Here is a 16,312-nt window from a genome sequence, read left to right as displayed (position 1 = left end):
CCAAAAGGTTTAGAAGCTTCTATGATATAATGACTCCAGTTTCCTCATGGATACTCAGGTATAAAGCAGCTTGAATTAACCAGAGTTTATGGGGATTTGGTTATTCTGCTGCATTTAATTTTTGTGGTTACACAATCTTCATGTTGTTTCAACACTTGGAATGTTTTTATCTGCTTTTTCATAATAAATATCTTAAAAGTAGGCATGTTTTATTATTTCTGTGTTTAAAATTGATCATTTTGAACCTACTTTTCACCATATACTATTTTGGATGCAATTAGAAAGGCGATAGAATGTTAGATCCTGAATAGATACTAATGTGAGTTCATTTTCATGGTTTGTTCTTTCTTTAAAACTCTAGATAATTAAGGGTTGGTATTAGTACAGTTATGATAAATTGAGGGTTTGCTATGGTAAATTTACCTTATGCTCATTTGTCCTTGCATATGAATTTCTTTAAATGTGATTTTAGGAGTCTCTAAATCTTGCTTTGGTTCATGGATCAGGTTATACTGGATAGCATTCAAAGGCAAGGCCCTAACTTTAATTAAGTGCAGCAAATGTCTGCTGTACATCTGCATGCCGGGCACTTGACCTCATTTCTTTTCTGCCTTCCCATCTTACAGGGTTTAATCCCTTAGGTATCACTCAGTACATGTTCTTGGTGGACACACAAGTCAACAATTAGAACCATCCTTTTGGTATCCATAACTTGTCACCTTCTCTTTTATTTCCAATTCCCATGAAAATATTCCCAAGTCCAAATATTGCCCAAATTGTCTTTCTGTCCTCTGCTAGAGGGATTATTATTTTCTTCCATCAAGTTATCATAGCACTTTTGGATGCCCAAGATTAATGGTCAGCCCCAGAGGGATCTTTCCACTGTCCACAGCTAAGCCCTCGCAATGTAGAAAGATAAGTGCTTGAAAGGAAGGAGCCGCTCCTTTTATAAATTCTCCTGGTACCCAGACAGGGTATTCTAATACTAAGGCACACTTAACTTATTCAAAAAACTAAGGAAAAAATCTTCTCCCCACCCCCGCCCTTCTCTAATGCCAATGTGAAGACCATAAGTGAGCACAATTTGTGGACAAAACCTATATAGGAAACTCACAAAGCAACTTACTTGGTTGAGTTATGTATAAATTTCTTTTGAAAAGAGGTATTCAGAGTCTATTAGTAAGAGGTAAAAATATAATAATCCCATCTCTGCTCCCAGGAAAGAATAATCACAAAGGTCATAGTATAAAGCCCCTTTATCCATAAAGGGTGTTTTCATGAGTATTCACAATGGTAAACTAGTTATTTGGAACTTGAAACACACTGCCCTATAAACATGATGTGTAAACAGCCGTGTTTTCAGGTAGGAATTCCTCCCCCAAAATTCATGGAAAATGGTTTCCAAATTCCAAATACTAAAAAAATAAAATAAAATAAAAATAAAATAAATTTTTGAGAAATCAGGGAAAATAATCTAAATTTCCCTGCAAGAATTAAACCTAATAATCAACCTAAAGACCTTATTGGTTCCAAAGAATATACACATATCAAGTCAAAAGCAAGAAGTAAAAGTGGACACGTGAAGTTGAAGGTCAAGATCAACTTTTTCAGGAACAAAGACAAGGTTACATAAGAGAAATTATTCATCTAGTTAGTCACTCAGGTTTGCAGCTGCTGCCATATTGTGTGTTCATAGCCTGCATGAGCAGTATATCTTACAAAAATCCTATGAAAAGTGTTCCAATAAACACATTTAAGAGATAAGGCCTTAAAATGGCAGTTTAGGCACATGATTTGGTGGGGTGCTTTTAACATTGCTAGAAGATATAAATGTTACATTATTTGAATACTGATAATGTTCATTAGCATTTTTAAGTATTTAAATTTTAAGTATTTAAATTTTCACTGTAGGCTATGGTTCTTAGTAAATAACTTCCAAACTTATTATTTCTTATTTATTAATCAAATATTTCTAGAAGTCCATAATGATGTTTTAAGAGTATGAAGAATATTGGATATATTTTAAGAATGACATAATTTTGGAAATTCCTATGAATTCTGATTTCTTATTCCTAAGTCTCAGATATTAATGTATGTCTGGAATTTGGAAACATAACAGTAACAATAGAAAGAAAGAAAATTTTTAAAGATTTATTTATTTATTTGAAAGAAGGAGAGGGATAGGGGCAGAGGGAGAGAGAGAATCTCCAGCAGATTCCCGGCTAAGCATGGAACCCAAAACAGTACTCAGTCTCACAACCCTGAGATCATGACCTAAACCGAAGTCAAAAAGTCAGAAGCTGAACGGACTGAGCCACCCAGGCACCTCAAGAAAGAGCACTTTTTTTTTTTTTTTAAACAGAAGTGACAGTGGGAGCTGTGACACATTAACATCGAATATTAACATCTTGGCTTAAATTAAATTATTAGAACTCCAGCTGCAGGCTCCCAAACCACCTTTACTTTTTTTTTTTTTTTAGATTTTATTTATTTATTTGACAAAGAGAGATACAGCAAGAGAGGGAACTCAAGCAGGGGGAGTGGGAGAGAGAAAAGCAGGCTCCTGTTGAGCAGGGAGCCCAATGCCAGGCTCCATCCCAGGACCCTGGGATCATGACCTGAACCAAAGGCAGGAGCTTAATGACTGACCCACCCAGGTGCCCTGAACCTTTACTTTTTTAAGAAAACACTTTACCCTAATTGTTTCAGTGTCTGCCTCTCTCATAGCCTTTCAGCAATGTCGAGGATAGGAGTTTAGGAGTTATGTCATCTCCTTCATCACTATATTCCTTAATACCTCCCACAAAGTTAAGCATATGACAGTTGCTCAGTAAATATTTCCAGAATGAAGGCTAGAGAACACATGAACAAAAACAGAAGTATGAGGAGAGTGGTACGTAGATAGGGAAGGTGTGGGAAATGAATATGGGACTTGACCTAGGTACCTGGACTGGAAAGGGGAAGGAAAAAGATCTGTGCATTAAGTAAAACAAAGGAAAACCTCAAGCAATGTGAAAATATTTGCCACCTGAGTACAAAGGACAGTGGTCTTGAAAGAATAGTTGAGAAAGTTGCTCAGAGAGGAATCCCATACTTCACAACACTATCTGGAACAGCTCCAAACGATCCAAACCACCACGTTGCTTCAATAAAACCTCTGCCTTAGGGAGTTTGAGTCAGCACTCTCTCAGCTCCCACCTCCAACCCACCAAATGCTGAACTGGACCAGGTAACAAACAGAATTGTGAAGACTTTACAAAATGTTCTCCTTGGATTCATTTGAAAGCAAAATCTTTAAGATGACAGAACAGATGCCAAGGTTGGAATCTGTTGCCTGTCCTATCCCATTTACCTCTTAGTGACAGGGTTGTAAAGTTAGATAAAAAGTTACTGTAATTTTAAGCTTGGGATTTCAGCTCAGGAGAATTTTTTTTCATATGCCAAAAATTAATGACTTAGATTGGATAGTCTAGAGAGTAGAGAAGCAATTTAAGCCAGTTGGAGATGAAGGAAAATACTGTTTAAGGCCAAAAGAGAGAGATAGAGCTAGATCTTAACAGCCTAATGAATGTCAGTCTCAAAGTACAAATCTCACCCTCCAGGCCACTACCACTCAACATGTGGTCCATAGATAAGCAGCAGCAGCATGTCCCTTCAAAATACAGAATTTGTTGCCCTGGACCTTCTTAATCAGAATCTGAATACTGTCTCTGGCAAGATGCCCAAATTATTTTAGTTTGCACTAAACTTAGAGAAGTACTAGTCTAAGAAATGTAGAGTCATTAAGGTTTCATATGGGGAAGTCTCAAACTCACTTATGTTCTGGAATAGGGATTATAGAGGCTGGATTAGGAGACTAGTATGGAGGTAGAGAGAAGTTACAAGGATGTTACAAGGGTTTAGTGATGAAATGATGTGGGCTTGACCATCAGGATGAGGTGGAAGAAAATAAAAGAAAACATCTAGATTTAATATACATTTAAAAGGTAAAATCAGCACAATTTGGTGACTAATTAGATATGGGTTTTAGAGACTAGAGAGGTGTGAAGTAAGGTAGGTAGATACCTAGGTTGTCTCCCAGGCAGGTTGAAGTGGCAAATGATGGTACGACCCTCTTCAAGCACAAAAGTACAGGAAAAAAATACACGTACAGAAAGGAAAAGTGATCATTTTAGCTTTGGACATGTTGACACCTTAGGTGTGCTAGGGATAAGTGGAAATTCTGGTTAGAAAACTTTATGGCATCATTGTGAGAATTAAATAAGGCATTGTAGCAGAAAGACATGACAAATCATAAACCACTATACAAATACATATAATAGCATTTTAAACAAATTTCAGACTTTATCTTCTCTGTGTTTTTTAATATTCTGTTTTTGGTAAAGTAAGACATGATTAATAGGCTTGATTACTGTCCTGGTAAAACCTTAATTTGGAGTTTAACGGCAGACAGAAAGCTGAAAACCAGTGATAAAGTCGGGAAGTAAGAAACCTAGAACATGGGGAGTAGTGAATGGTTGTTTTAGTGTTGACTGAAGGAGAAAATATGTACATAATCAGAAGTCACTGATAGTATGTGGTGTAGCGTTACACTGTTCAATGTAGTAGCAACTAGCCACATGTGGCTATTGAGCACTTGAAATGTCACTCATCAAACTGAGTTGTGATGTAGGTGAAAAAAATGCATGGTAGTCAAGACTTACTATAAAAAGGAATACAACATTATCGTTAATGTATTATTAACATTGATTTCACCTGTTGCTTTCCTATAGGTGGCTTCCATTTTTGACCCACATTGTATTTCTACTTAACAGTACTGGAATAGAGCATGACTATGAAACAGTTATTGAGTCCCTTGGTTCTTGCTTCTCAGTTTGCACATACCTTCACCTGTGTCATGTGGACTGGCTTGCCAAAGTCTTCCAGCTCCATCTTGATTTTCTTCTTTGCTCATTGCTCGCCACAGGAAGTAGTGTAAGAAATGGAAGGAGATAGTCTAAGTTTGCCAAGTTCTCTTGAACAGATCTTCTGCCCTTCTCAAGCATAGCCTGTTCCTTGATTTGTCTGCCAACATAAGTGATCTCTTGAAATTGGGTCAAGGTGATGAGAGTTGGAAGGAATCCTCAGGATAATCTAATCCTACGCTCTTCATTTATTGATTAAAGATCCAGAGGTCCAGAAATGTGAGTAACTACACTTAAATTATGTTTTTTCCACTATCTAACACTCTTCCCCCAGTTGGACACAGGTGACCCAGAGTTTTGTCTTCAGAGACATGAGGCTGCACAAAGATGTAGCAGGGGGTACAAAGGCAGATCTGAACACTTTCTTGATGTGGGAGATGATGGGAGAAAAGTTGAAGAATTTATTTTATAAACTTCTGATTCATCTAGAGAGAGTTTGCTTAGAAGAGGGGAAATTAATCATTTATACAGTGTGGGAGAGATTAAGGGGGGAAAATGTGGGAAGAGGGAGAGGGATCCAACAAGAAATGAATAAAAATTTTTCCAAGCTGCAGTGAAGGTTTTGTCTCCAATCATGCATCATAGGAAGTTGTAGGTGTCCAAAAGAAAATGTTACAAAAAGAAGCATGTAGAAGCCTTACTGCCCTGTATTTTCTCCTTCAGATAGAACTGATAATGGCTAGTAGCATTTAATTTGGTTATAGACTGGGAAAACATGTGACACTTCTGTGATCTACCAGTTATTCAATATCATAATCAGACAATCTTTCCCCTGATTGGAAGAAACTTTGGAAATATAAAGCATAGTAATTTGTTAAGGCTGCTGTAACAAAGCACCACAAACTGGGTAGCTTAAAACAACCAAAATGTATTGTCTCATAAATCTGGAGGCTAGAATTCTGAGATCAAGGTATCAGCAGGGCATGTTCCCTCCAAAACCTGCAGGGCCAAATTTTTCCTCCCCTTTTTTTAGCTACTCCTAGTTTACTGGCAATCCTCATCATTCCTTGATTTGTAGCTGTAGCACTTCAATCTCTGGCTGTATGATCATATGATGTCCCTCCCCCCCCCACCCCATATATCTGTATCTCTGTGTCTCTTCCCTTCTTCTCATCATCACAACAGTCCTCCTGGAGTAAGAACTCCACCCTATTCCAATAGGACCTCATCTTAAATAATTACAACTGCAATAATCCTCTTTCCAAATAAGGTCACACTCTCAGGTACTGGGGATTAGGACTTCAGCATATCTTTTCAGAGGACACAATTCAACCATATCAGGATGTTCCATCTCTGTGGATGCATTATATTTGAGTAGAAAGTTTACCTAAGACTTTGGATCCCAAGAAGATGCCATAAACCCACATCTTCCTGCTCCTCCCTGCCTAGAAAAACTACAGGTCTTATAGGTTAAACCCTGGAAATGACAACAAAAAAAAAAAAGAAAGAAAGAAAAACGAAACGAAACGAAACGAAAAGAAAAGGAAAGGAAAGGAAAGGAAAGAAGAAAAGGGGAACCCTAAAATGTGTTAGGAAGATGGCAAACTGGGAGGAAAAACACAGAAGCATGATGTCTTACATTTGCCACCAAACAGATGCAGACCATACATTTTCCAACCCCAAACTAGCAAAGGAAGATGGTTTACTTTGGCTCACTCCTCCTGAAGATCAAATAGACCCTCTGACAACACCAGGTAACTGTCTAGTACCATTTCAAAGGCGACTCAGTTGGGAGCTCCACTATCAAAAAATGACCAGGAGAAGCACATTCTTTTCCACTGGGCCTGAGACTCCCCTCTCCAACCAAAAGAAACTGAGGGGGCCCAGCAGCACTAAAAGGGATCTCACCAAAACAAGGCTGGTCCATATGTCTCATTGCTTCCCTAGGCTTGGGACTCCCCTTCCCCACTAGAATCATGGTATAGCCAGTAGGCACCTTTATGGGAGATCTTGCCACAATAAGCTCCTGGCCCAAGAAATGTTCTTCATCTCCCACAGGCAGGAATAATACCTTTACTACAGGACCCTGACCAGGGAAGCCTCTTTCACCTCATAAGCCTCAGACTTCCCTCCCCAGTGAGAGAAACTTGCTAGCTGAGTATGTAGGAACCCCTCTCACACCTTAGGCAGTGTCAGTGGGGACCGAAAGTGTCCCAGTAGCACAGAGAAGCTAACCAAAATAATACTACAAACACTTTTAAAATGAAACTGTCATTGGGACCACAGCCCATAAACATAGGCCAGGGTCTTCAGGATAAACCTAAACAGAATGATTTCATGCTAAAATAAAAGATTTAAATAAGGCCTGGAGTCTTTTAACATAATAGACAAAATGTCCAGGGTACAGTAAGAAAAAAAGAAATTACCTGTCAGACTGAGAACCAAGAAAATTATAAGTTGAATGAGAAAAGACAATCAAACGATGCCAATACTGAGATGAATTAAATGTTGGAATTATCTGACAAGGATTTTAAAGCAGCTGTCATAAAAATGCTTACACAATCAAGTACAAATTTCCTTGAAATGAATGATAAAATAGAAAATCTCCACAAAGAAAGAGAAGTTATTTTAAAAACACCAAGTAGAAATTATAGAACTGAAAAATACAATAAGAGAAATTAAGAAAATCACTGCATGGACTTAATAATAGAGTGGAGATGACATAAGATAAAATCGGTGAATTTGAGGACATAAAAATGGAATTTTTGCAATCTGACAACATAAAAAAAATCTAAAAAAAAAAAGATGCAAAGAACTTAGGAATCTCTGGGACAACAACAAAAGATCCAACATTTGCAGCATTAAATCTCCAAAAGGAAAAGAGAGAGTGAGACTAAAAAAATATTCAAAGACATAATGGCTGAAATCTTTCCTAATTTGGTGAAAGGCACAAACCTATAGATTCCTGAAGCTGAAAGAACCTGAAAAAACAACAACTCAAGAGAAATCTGGTTGTATTAGTTTTCTAGGGCTCCTGTAATGAATTACTACAAACTGCAACAACAGAAATTTATTCTCTCGCATTTCTGAAGGGCCACAGTACAAAATCAAGATGTCAGTAGGACAATATTCCCTCTTGGCTTGCAGGTGAATTCCTTCTTCCAATTTGATGGCTTCGGGCACTTTTTGACTTGGGGGTGCTTAACTCCAGTCTCTTCCTCCATCTGCACATGGCCTCCTCAGTGTCTCAGTGTTTCTGTCTCTCTCAGACTCTCTGTCTCTCTCAGACTCTGTCTCTCTCGACTGTTTCTCTCCGACTCTCAGATTCTGTCTTTCAGTCTCTGTCTCCAGTCTCTGTCTCAGTATGTTTGTCTTTGTGTGTGTGTCTCTGTCTCGGCTTCTGTCTCTGTGTGTGTGCGTGTGTCTCTGCCTCTCTCTCTCTGTGTGTCACTGTCTCTGTCTGTCAGTCTCTTTCTCTCTCTCTCTCTGAATCTGTCTCTGGATCTGTTTCTCTCTCTCTGTTTCTGTCTCTGTGAGTCTTTCTCTCTGTTTCTCTATCTCCATCATTCTGTGTATGTCTCTATCTCCATCACCCTGTGTGTCTTTTTGTCTCTGTCTCTCTCTCTAAATCTCTGTCTCTAAATCTATCTGTCTCTCCCTCTGTCTCTCTCTCTCTGTTCCTCTCTACTCCTCTCTCTCCCCGTGTCTCTATCTCTCCATCTCTCAGTCTCTCCCTCTCTTTATTTCCCTCTCTGTTTGTTTCTCTCTCTCTCTTTCTCTCTCTCTCTCTGTGCGTGTGTGTGTGTCTTTCTCTCTCTGTCTCTCTGTCTCCTTCTCTCTCTCTGTCTCACTCTGTCTCTGTGTGTCTTTCTGTCTCTCTAGGTCTCTTGCTCTGCCTCTGCTTCTCTGTCTACAGAACTGAAATGTATACTCTTCAAGCTCCATTTTAGAACAAGAGAGCAAGAACAGAGTTAGTATTCACTTTCTCCTCCTTTGTTTAAAAAAATCATACGAATCATATTTAGTTAGTTAACATTGTTTATTGCCGATATGACCCACACTAATAAAGCATTTCAAAAGTAAGCCTTTTGATAGTTAACCTCTGAAGAAAATAACAATGATATTATAAATTACAAATATTTTCACAGGATAGATAAGTCACGACATTATCAAATAGGGCCAAAAAGAGAAATTTAAAGATTGCTTCATGTAGTTTTCTAGGAATCCAGGAACAGCTCTCTCTTTTTTTTTCTTTTTGGCTATTAGAAAAGTTTATTTAACAAAAAAGTTCAATATGAAAATGCACATGACTTGATTTTTATATTGTAGTAAAAACAGGAGCTATGGGGAAGGGACATGTAGAAGCGGTTGATTTCTTCTGATGAACACACCCATTGTTTATACTTATTCCAAGGCTTCTAACATGATGATACTATTTCCTCATATTACCACCACTCCATTATTATTCTATGGCCCACCAGTTGCCATCTCTACACATTCATCTATCACAAGATTCATAAACAGATTGAACCCCTGCAATATTCCTTGGACATGTCTGCCAACATTTAATCTCAATGATAATTTCTTGCCCATAAATGTTTTCAACTCGGGAGGGTAAGCTTTGCTCATGGTGTCTAGTTGGCCAGGAACATCTCTTTTTTTAAAGGATTCAGGTCCCAAAGTCTTACCGAGACTCTATACAGAATGATAGACGCAGCACATATGGATTAATTATTTTTGCTTCTGGTGTAATGCACTGGAATACAGTTTCCCATGTTTTATTCAATAAATGAGCCCAATCCCTTTTTCTCTAGGCATAATTCACGATTGAGCACCATCTTCTCTTCAAATCTAAATTAATGTGAAACCAGTGATAGTTTTGCTTATGAATATCGGTACTTAATCTGTTCTACATGGTAAGTAGTTTAATCTGTAATATCACTTTATGGATTTTGTCTTTTTATATTACCCTATTTAAATTACCCTATTAACATAAGTGTGTAACTAAAGATATTCTAAGGATGTAAACAAAATAAACCCTGAGAAAAATATGTGCTGTCATTATGAACCAGAGTCTGGCTTCTGAAGAGGTTATTTACAGTAATACACAGAATGAGTGAGGAATGATGAACAAGGAAATAATGCCACAGCTGATTTGCTGCGAGGAAGATATGTGACAGTCCATGCGTAGGGAGTGAGTCCCAGGACTTTAGGATGCTATTTCCTCCCCCAAAGAGTTTTAATAGGCCCAGAGGCTAGAGCCTAGAAACTGCTCTGAAGCCAGGGGACAAGTATGTCTAAAGGAGAGAGAGAGAATCTACACTTTTTTTTTTCCACTTAATTCTGATGCATGATTTACTGCAAAAATTGGAGAAATCAGTGTACCAAAATAGAGTCGGCAATCTTTTGCTGAGAAGGTCCAGATAGTTGATATTTTAGACTTTGGCGGCCAGATGATCTCTCTTGACATTACTCAACTCCCACAGGAAAGCAGGCCTACACACTATGTAAACAAACAGCGGTGGCTGTGTTCCTCTGAAACCTTGTTTACGGATACTGAAATTTAAATTTCATCTAACGTTCACATATCATGAAATGTTCTCCGTTTGATTTTTCAGCCATTTAAGAATGTAAAATCCATTCTGAGCTCTCAGGTGGAACAAAAATAAGTGAGAGGCAGGATTTATCCTGCAGCCTTGACCTGCTGAACCAATGGTATCACTATTTCCTTCGTGAGTAAGGGTTATAATTGAGCTTATATCGCTTCAGACCTACTAGAATAACTCAGCATTGATTATTACTTGTCTTTCCTTGTTTGAGTTAATACTGTTTAAATAGCTCAAAATCCTATGTAACTTTAAAGTTGAAGGTAGAAAAGATTGAAATTGATCTGTTTACATAAGCAGCATGGCATTTCAAGGCATTATCCAAATTCTCTGCGTTACAAATAAGTGGTGTTTTATACCTAAGTTAATCAGTCTGAGACTCATCAGTGACAAAATTAAAAAGAATTCTGTCCAGTTCTCCATTTTATTTGTGTAGTTGTAGTTACTACATGATGCATGATGGTCCATTTAATGTAATGTGTCTTTAAATGGTGTTGGTTTAATTTGAGTAGCTTTTTAATTAAAGCAAACCAACATTTTCTGTTTCATTGCCTAACACTATAAATTAGGAATAAGGATAATGCACAAATATGAGAATATGGATAATCTAAAGATGATAATTCAAGATACTTCTCCCATATATTTTCTTTTAATGAAGTACAAGTAGGGTCTTTAATTGTTGTGTTAAACTACAGTGTAGGGGTTCTGCTGCCTCTCTCTTTATGCCACTGTAGGTAAATATAGGTTATAATGTATTTCACTTTGAGGGAAAGGGCTCAAATCACCAAATGCAATCTAATTTCAGTTAAATGATCTAGATAGATAACAAATACAGAAAAAAAGGGGCTTATAATTATTGAGGAGTTATTTGATTTTTACTAACAGAATTCATCTGACTGAATCTAAAAATTCATTCAACAAGCACTTTTTGAAAGCCTGCTGTGATTCAGACAGGCTGTAACACTAAATAACCCAGATAAGCCCTGCCTTCAAAGACCTTCCAATCTAGTAGAAAAAGCCAGAGGATAAACAAGCAAGCAATTAAATATCTAATTTGTCATATGGTGATAATAAGATAACAGGGAGAAGGGACTATGATATAGCAATAACTTCTTTCCATTGGGTGGTCAAGAAGTAGACCATGGCAGTGATATTTGAACATAAAGAACTAAATGAATGAGAAAGCAAGCCATATGGATATCTGGGAGAAGAGCATTCTCAAACTGAGAATGGCAAACACAAAGGCCCAGAGATGGAACTGTGCTAGGAATGTTCCAGAACAGCAAGGAGGCCAATGTGAATGGGGAAAGGGGGAGAGGATACTCTATAAAGACAGGTATTATTCTCTGCCTTTGTTCATTGTTAGATCCTCTGCATATGAGACAATGTCTAGCACATAGCAGGTACTCAATATTTGCAGAATGAATGAATTAATGAATAAATGTGTAAGGACACAGAGAAAGAGGGGTGCCTAGTGGCTCAGTCAGATAAGCATCTGCCATCTGCCTTCAGCTCAGTCATGATCCCAGGATCCTGGGATCAAGCCCCACATTGGGCTTCCTGCTTAGTAGTCACCCTGCTTCTCCCTCTCCCTTTGCCTGCCACTCCCCCTGCTTGTACTCTCTTGCTCTCTGTCAAATAAATAAATGAAATCTTAAAAAAAAAAAAGAAGAAGAAGAACAAAGAGAAAGAAAGGGGTGTAGATCACATAGGGCCTCATAAGTCACTGTAACAACTTTGGATTTTACTAAAGTAAAAACAGCAGCCATTGAAGGGCTCCAAGCAGGGAAGTATCATGATCTTCTTTGGATCTTTAAAGGATCACTAGATTAATAGTAGATTAGACTGCAGGGAGGAAGACCTGAGGAGGAAGAACAGGAGGAAGGCTATTTCAATAATAAATAGCATCTGACAGTAGAATCTGCAGACCCTGCACAACAATTATTTAAGATCTGAATTATAAAGATATATAAAACTGGTGGGATGCTATATACATTAAGTATGGTGGCAAGCTAAGCTATATGGTAATGAACTAGGACTAGCTGTGTATTCCAGCTAGATTTTCATGGGAGTCGGAGTACAGCTGATGATCTGAGCTTCAGTGTTGTAAACTTAGATTCTTTTGATCAGTTCACACATGGTAATCTGGCTCTTGCAATGAACTCATGTCAACTAAATTCCCACAAAGAAGACTGCAGACATATGCTACAGAACAATACAGCTTATTGGCATAAACAGAACCTGATGAAGGGGTAGGCCAACCAGATGGTTTCCAAGGTGCCAATTGATAAAAGCTACAGAAGCATTACTATAATTATATCGAGATTGAAAAATTTGTTTTTATTTAGACTCCTCTCAGAGAGACTAGTCTCAAAGGATAGCCACCCAGTGAACCATGTTCTCAAGATTCATGGTCTTGTGTAATCATCCACTCTATCCCTGTACCTGGACTGGGCCTGTGACTTACTTCTTACCAATGGAATAAGGTGGAAGTGACCCTGAATGACCAGGTCAGAAGAAGACATCTACTTGCCATCTTCTTCTCTTGAAACATCCATTCTGGGGAAGTCATTAGCTATGTAAAAAGTCCATCCACCTTGCTTAGGAACCACATGGAGGGCTGGTTCCCCTCCCTTCAAGCCAGGAGACCTGTTTTGAACCCTCTAGACCAGACTAGCTTCCGGCTGACCACCAAGTGACTCTACTCAAGAATCACCCTACCAGGGGCACCTGGGTGGCTCAGTGGGTTAAGCCTCTGTCTTCGGCTCAGGTCATGATCTCAGGGTCCTGGGATTGAGCCCTGCATTGGGCTATCTGCTCAGCAGGGGGCCTGCTTCTTCCCCCACTTTCTCTGCCTGCCTCTCTGCCTAGTTGTGATCTCTCTCTGTGTGTCTAATAAATAAATAAAATCTTAAAAAAAGAATCACCCTAACAAATCCCACCTAAATTTCCTGACCCACAAAAATCATGGACAAATAAAGTGGTTGCTGTTTTAAGTCACTAAGTTTTGAGGCAGTTTGTTACACAGTACAAATTAACCAGAACAATTGTGTATGTGATTGATAGGAATAACTTTATAAACCACTTGAAATGAAGCAATATCCCTATGAGGCATAATCAAATCATTACTGAGGATTATTAAGCCAAATTCCAATGAAAATGGCTAGGTGCAGTTAGATACAGTTGCAGCATGCATGCTTAGAGCAAGATGTTTTAGTTACTGACAGCAGAAGAGAGGAGACATGTGGTCTTTGTCCATCATTCTCACATAGCACAAGCACCTATAACTGTGGCTCTAACCTGGGGCACTGGTCACTGTTTCTCTGTTCAGGAGACCCATTTGGAAGAAAAACAAATTATATATCAGAATGTTGCCCTTTGAACAATGGATTGGCACATATAGAGCAAATATCTTTATTGGAATAATTCTTCCATTTTGTTATTTGAGATACAAACTAGATGTCTGAGATGGAGACTAGATGTTTGAAATTCCTCAAAGGACAATTTCCAGCTTCTTTTTAACAAAGGCTTATATCGTGTTTTCCTGATTGGTTTAGGACAGAAAATACTAAGCCATGGCTATTATTGCCGTGTGTCTAAAAGCTTCATATACTTCCATTCCTAATGCAGGAAAAATAACACCATACAATGTGATTTGACCACCAAACTCTAAGATTTCAAGAAGCAGGCATATACTGTGACTTTCTAAGTCTCCTTCAAGACAGCCCTCATCAAAACTAGGTAAGTTCAGCTTTTTTCTCACTTATAGGATTCAGTATGCAGGCAGTTAATTAGTGTGTAGTATCCTTTGGTTTAGAAAATACTGTTTTAAAAGACTTATGACTAAAGAACTTTATTTAGTCTTTGGTATAATTCATGAGAACAGTAATACTTAACAGTGGCCAACTTTTAAGGAATGTTCACTTGTGGCAAGTACTATACTAAATAAATCTTAGAAATGTCATATAAACACAGTGAGGTATATATTATTATAATTTATATTTCATGTATTGGAAAGCTAAGATTTAGAAACTTTTAATTATTCACTCAGGTAGAAGTGTCTGATTCCTAAGTCTGTTCTTTAAACACTACATTATACGAGTTTATAAACTTTGACTCCTAAAAGGACATTTTTTTTTTTTAGTTTAGAACTTCATCTCAGTCTTCAAAATATAAAAGAACGCATTTGTATGATTTATTTATTATTAATACTGGAAAACTATGGAAGTATTAATTTGGCATTAGATTACCATCATGTAATACCATATGTGATTGAAAAAGTATTGCTCTCTATCAAAGTGACAAAAGAGTTCACCCTCAGGAAACCATTTAACTGAACTATTATACTCTTGAAATAAGTACAAGAAAAATAAGAAAGTCTTGAAAAACATCCAAACCCATTTCACATGTGATTCTGGCAGGCCTCTCTTCATTTATTTGGCCTTTAGGATTTTCACATATTGATGATATGTCCACAAAAAAAGGAAAAATAGCCATGACTGAAAATGTGGATCTTATTTAAACACATAAAAATTCCAATTGCAACACCGAGTATTCTACGAGTTTTGTTTTTATTTGTCTTTTGGGGGGGTGGCCAAAAAACATAAATTTATTTAATGTGATAACTGGTAAAGTTGGGTGTTCTCCTTCAAAGGGTGTTGAGCTAGCCTCTTTGCCTTCCAACTAAAATATCTTTGAAGTTAGAAAAGCCAAAACAATGCTGAAAATTAACACAAATAATTGGAGGTCAGCATCTAGAAGGAGTTTCTATCAGGCTGATGAAATCATTGGAGGTGGAGAAAAACCAGAGTAGGATAAACTGATGTTTTGCCCCATGAGAGAGAGAATCCCTTCCTGCTTAAAAGAATGGAGTAAATATTGCATCCCTTTTCTGCTTTCCACAACTGGACATGGAGCAGTAAGGAAAATGAGCAGCTTTCTCCTTCATGATTCTGCATTTCTGGGTTTCCAAAAGAATACTCCTCAAGCATCTTTACCATCATGTTGAAACTCTAACTGTCAGAACACAGTAGAATAGGAAGAATAGGAAGAATAATCCAATAGGATTAGTGTCTTTACAATAAAAAACACCAAAGAGCTCAGGCTTCCTTGCTTGCCCTTGTGTTATCTTTCTCTGTCTCCACCATGTGAGGACACACTGAAAAGGCAGCTGTTTGCAGGCCAAGAACAGAGCCTTCCCCAGAAATCCAATCAATGGGCACCTTGGTCTTGAATTTGCAGTGTCCAGAACTATAAGAAAATAAACTTTGTGTTTTGTTTTGTTTTATTTAAGATACCCAGCTTATAGTATTCTGTCATGGCAACTGAAGTAGACTAGACATACTATTATAAAAGGGACTGCCTTTTGTTATGAGTCCGTCACTTTAGCCTTACAGAGAACCAGGCAACAATTGCAGGAACTGACTCCAGCTTAGTGCTGTCAGTGAATCTCCTTTATGTTAAGAATTATAAAAACTTAATAAATAACATTAAAGAGTACCACAACAAATAGGGAGTAGAGTCACATTCATGAATATGAAATGCAATATTGTCAGGATATCAAGGCATTCCAAAATGAGTTAATAAGATTTTCTATAGCTCAGCAAGCTTTTTTGAAAACTTACACAGCACACCAATAGACCAAGATACTCACAAAGAGCACTTGGGAGAAAAACAAACAAACCAACCAACTAACCTTGGGGAAATTGCTCTTATGATACTAAGACTTGGTATAGTACTTGTAAGACCAAGGTATTTGGTGCAAAGATAGGCAAATAGACCTGAGTGGGAAGACCAGAACCA

At 37.8% G+C, this 16,312-nt stretch overlaps 1 pseudogene across 1 annotated transcript; it reads right to left on the bottom strand.

Annotated features, from left to right (window-relative positions):
• Positions 1–9,308: 9,308 nt before the first annotated feature.
• On the bottom strand, positions 9,309–9,733 carry LOC308348878 (small nuclear ribonucleoprotein G-like; annotated as a pseudogene). Its single transcript has one exon. The product of its transcript is annotated as a small nuclear ribonucleoprotein G-like (transcript).
• Between the last annotated feature and the right edge of the window lie 6,579 nt (positions 9,734–16,312).

Source organism: Martes martes, assembly GCF_963455335.1.
Source record: "Martes martes genome assembly, chromosome: 1".
NCBI lineage: Eukaryota > Metazoa > Chordata > Mammalia > Carnivora > Mustelidae > Martes > Martes martes.
The sequence above is the reverse complement of the archived record's forward strand: the minus strand, read 5'-3'. Positions and strand labels throughout refer to the sequence as shown.